At 50.9% G+C, this 4,526-nt stretch overlaps 1 long non-coding RNA gene across 1 annotated transcript; it reads left to right on the top strand.

Annotated features, from left to right (window-relative positions):
* The first annotated feature begins 80 nt into the window (after positions 1–80).
* On the top strand, positions 81–1,437 carry LOC106722871. Its single transcript, XR_001358878.2, has 3 exons — positions 81–201; positions 376–576; positions 1,232–1,437. It is a non-coding gene; the product is annotated as an uncharacterized LOC106722871 (long non-coding RNA).
* The last annotated feature ends 3,089 nt before the right edge of the window (positions 1,438–4,526 follow it).

Below are 4,526 nucleotides of genomic sequence, written 5' to 3'. Positions count from 1 at the left end.
TTCCTCCGCGCCAGGATGGAAGCTCGCCGCGTCGGGTAGGCCTCCCTGCCTCTCCGCCAGGTGGGCGCAGGCACCCACACGAGTGTGCGAGGCACGCCTCGCTCAGCCCCGTCTCTTCCCCAAACGCGCCCGGAGGGTCACGTGCCGCAGGGAGTCGAGGGGACCTCCGTGGGACGCCCCGGGGAGGCGCTCCCGCCGCAGGTGCGTGCTCTCTCAAAGGGTCGTTTATCCTGGGAACCCAGTGGCCAAGCCGGAGGCTCGCGCTGCTCTGTGGAAGCTTTCTTGGTGCAGTTGGGCACGGCGCCAAAGTATGCAGTTTAAAGGAAATGTTTAATAAAGACACGGGAGCCTCAAACTGTTTATTTTTCCTCGCAGAAAGGTGGAGAGACAGTGTCCCTGGAAACTGCCTCCGGAGCCCGAGCAAGGCAGCGAGGCCAGGGGCTGCGAGACCAGGGGGATCAAAGGGAGCTGCTGCACGGGCTGGAGGACAGCGCTCAGCCCCTAACCTCGCTCGCTCTGCCCTAACAACTGCCATCCGGAGAGGTCATAAACTGTTGGGGGAAAGGCAGCCCGTTAGTGAGTCTATTAAGTCTCCATTAGTTAGGTGTGAACTCATTACCCTAACACACTTGGAGGTGGGATTCCACTTGCAGGACATTAGCACTTTAATAGGCACATTTACCACTTTGCACCGGACGGAGAGAGGAGAAACACCTCCAAGTTTCAAAGCAGCCGTGTGCCTTTCACCTGGAGCCAGGCACAAAGGGGTGCCGAGGCTAGCGCTCGCTCCCCCGGGCCCTTTCCCGCGAGGGGCCCCAGCCACGATTCCTGCGACCCCCGGAGCAATCAACATCCACAAAACCCTGCAAACTCTTCCTCGGACCCACGTCTTCTGCAATGCCGAGGAAATAGCCAACTAACTTCCTGCCTCTCTATTTTGTTAACTTATCTTGCGATTCAACCTGCTCGTTGGCAGGGAGGCAGGGCGCTGCAGGGCGATGGGGATGGGGATGGGGATGGGGATGGGAGCGAGGCGGAGGGGGGCAGGTGGTGCTGGTGCGCCAGGGTGGCGGGGAGCCAGCTCTGGCAGATTGGGAGGCAGTTTAGGTTGCTCAATTTAGAAGTGTTCCCCAGAAAAGCTTACTATGGGATTAATAATCTCCTGTCCTCTGATGCCTTTGTTTGACTCCTGTATTGCTTTCTGCCTTTCTTTGTCTGACTCTCTTTCCAGTCGTGCTGGAGGGATGGTGTAGCTGGGATGGGCCAGGGAAGATGCAAGCGGCCAGGGTGTGCCTGGGTCTCGGGGATGAGGCACGCACAGCATTCGACATCGTGTACAGCCCTATCCCAGCCACGCCGCGCTCCGATCAGAGACGTCAGCCACAAAATCCTCGCCTTCCTTTTGCACGTTGTTCAGTTTTTGGAGCAGGGACCATGCCCTCCTCTTTCTGGAAAGTTCTCTTCACATTTTAGAGAATATCTCAATATAAAGAATAAATCGGATTATATGAAGTTAGTCAATTAATGATGGCTAGGAGTAAGGGGAGAACTGATTCTTTGTCTAATTACAAAAATAACAATACTTTTAGGGGGGGGAAAAGTGTATTTTATGTGTTCGTCTTCCTCCACCCTTAAAATATCACCCTCCGTGCGTTGGCAGAGGCTGTTCTTTTGTTAGGATTTGCAAAAGTGCCAGCACGATGGGGACCAATCCTGACTGGGGTGCTGGATACTACTTTCACATTAATGTATTAAAGAGTAATAACCGATCAGTAAAGTGGCCAGCAATAAAGGTCTCACTGGTTTGTAAATCTAAAACCATTCACACCTGAAAGAGGGAAGTTGCAATAAAAAAATGAAGAAGATACGAAAGGTCGTTGAGATCCAGTAGAGCATCCTGTTTTTCATGGTTAGCCGGAAAGGATGCTAAATTCAGTTCTGGCATTCTCTATCAATGGCACGGTCTCCTGTTCATGTCCTACTACTGTTTCTTTATGGTGGTCTTTTGGTTTTCTTCTGACCACTGCTGCTCCCGCAGAGAGAAAGGAATAACAATCTCTACCTACCCTGCAGAAGGAAAAAACCACGACGCCCCTTCCCATCTCTACCGCAGGAATGACGCTAGTTTTCTCTGAGAGGGAGGAGAAGGAATCGAGAGGCTTATTTAAATAACGTTTTCTCGATTTTGAGGTGCTTACATAGCGATGCTCACCCTGCCACAACAGCTATTGTTGTGCCCCTTTGCTCGCTCTCCCTCGCCCTTTGCTCACTGCCCGATCACGATCGCTCCAGACACAGATACTCTAACAAATCAAGCCCTTTAACGGCTTCAAACACCTGAGCTTATAAAAATAAATTAACCTACTGAAAACTGTTTCCTCCTCCTCGTCAAGGATGGTATTTCCCTCAAAATTCTCCCTAGCAAAGGCCCAGGCCAGGTGAGTGCCAGCTTTTCGATGCATAAAAACGTGATGATGTCAACGTGCAATATCCTGCAAGCCTGTCGCATTAGAAATGGAGCTTTATCCCACTGGAAGGGGGAGATTTGCAGCTTCCCAATGAGACCCAGCACCTGCTTCTAGCCCCAGAAGACCTTGGTCTATCTGACTTCATGCCTGTGACATTTTTAGTTATGAAAGCCACTTTGTCATGTAAAGACATTTTTATAGGCCCCTCTGCTCTTGTGCAGTTGGACTCATGGTAACAAAGGCACCTGGCTTTATAGCAAGAGGGATGCGAAAAATCGTCCCAATAAAATCTCTAAAACATTCCTAAAATAGCTTTTCTGCAACGTATGTTTTGTACAGAACGCACAGTCATGTAATACAGGTATTAAGGCTTGACCGGCAAGCATTTAGGGTAGCCTGCATAATTCGCTTGTGGTTTCTCCATTCACATGTAATGGGGACCTCCTCAAGTCATGCAGATGGGACCTGTATGCCACACCGTCACGTATTCATGTATGTCTCAGCAATTAAATATTTACCAGCATTGCCATTTAAACTGTCAGCTTGAGGCCTCAAAATAATCACTCTTCTGTGATTAATGGGGAAGTTCATACCTCTCTCGGAGAGGCTGTTTCAGGCTATCTGCAAGAGCGTGGCACTGATCCGTATTCAAGCAGTTCGGTTTGGGTTTTTTCCCCAAAACCAAGACTGAAACTTTCCTTTTGAGGGCTGTGGGATAGGAAAGGAAAGCTAAATTTTCTTGGAAGGGATGGCCTCTACAGAGACGCTCTGCAGCTTCATCCGTACCAGCGCGCCCTTCGGCAGCTCTCTCGCAGCGTGCTGGAAAGAAAACGTGGCAGGGTGCGGCTCAGACCGATGGAGGAAGACGCTGTGGTCCCAAGATATTTGCAGAAACCTTGGTCAGGGACAGCAGCTCTCTACTTTTCCTGCTCGCCAGGACTTCTTTCCCCGAGCTTCTACAATTCGTCTGCTTTCCGAACGACTGGTCCTCTTTCTCAGGCAAGGGAACCGAAAAGAACTGGCATCCACGCGCAGAAAAACTGCGGGATTCCCCGAGGAAAAGCGCGGCAGTTTTCCACGGTGCAATATGCATGCACGCACGTGCGAGCGGATGAGAAGGAGCATGGGCCGGACTGAAAGGAAACTTGGCTTGTAAATAAAAAGGGGCATCAACCAGAACCTGCATGGCGGCTCTACGCGGAGACTGCGTCCGGGTGCGGGGGCTGCCTGGGGAAGGGCGCCGGAGAGGGGCAGGCCGTGGCCACGACGCTGCAAGAGATCTTGTGAGAAGGGCCGGGGGGACGAGGACCCTGTTGCTCCTACCGAAGGGAAGCTAAGTGGCTGAAGATACCGTGTGAGACTAGTCAGATAAAATCAAGTATTACAATGATTTCCAGTTTTATAGTGTTTTGAGAAATAAAGCTAAGCCAGACCTGGCAGCTGGGACACAGGCATATACACACCCTGGGAGAGCACTTATATGGCCTTCACGAGGCTAAGTAATAAACACTTTGTCTTCACTCCACTATTTATGGGTTGCTTAGGGGCATCTGGCTCTCCTTTTACCCTTACCTGGGTATAAGATTATTGCAGAACTGGGCTTTAATAAGAACAACAGTAAATTTGAATGACCACACATGCACAACGAGCTTCTGCTTCCCTGCTCTCCAGGACTAATTACAAAGGGGAACTGGTTTGTACAAGTTTACACGTCCTCTCTCCTCCCCTCCTTCTTGTTTTCATCTAATGCGTCAGCCTGGTTATGCCATAATACGGCAAACGGGGTTCGGAAACAAATGTGCACGCTCTGGTCGAGTTATCTTTGCAGGACAGTTTCTCCGCAGCGCTCCCTGCTCAATCTCACGTTTCAGGTCATCTCTCTGGTATTTCCTCCTGGATGGCTCATTGTCAATTCAAACTAAACATGCCTAAAAATGAACTCTCTATCCCTCCCTCCCCACGCCCCCTCCCATTCCTCTGTTCCCCATCACTGTCACATCCACTACAAGCCTTCCCGCACCTACACGTGCAACGAGGGGTACCTGCACCGCACCCCGC

Source organism: Alligator sinensis, unplaced genomic scaffold (assembly GCF_000455745.1).
Source record: "Alligator sinensis unplaced genomic scaffold, ASM45574v1 scaffold1914_1, whole genome shotgun sequence".
NCBI classification, from domain to species: domain Eukaryota; kingdom Metazoa; phylum Chordata; order Crocodylia; family Alligatoridae; genus Alligator; species Alligator sinensis.
This window is presented reverse-complemented; position numbering and strand designations above follow the sequence as displayed.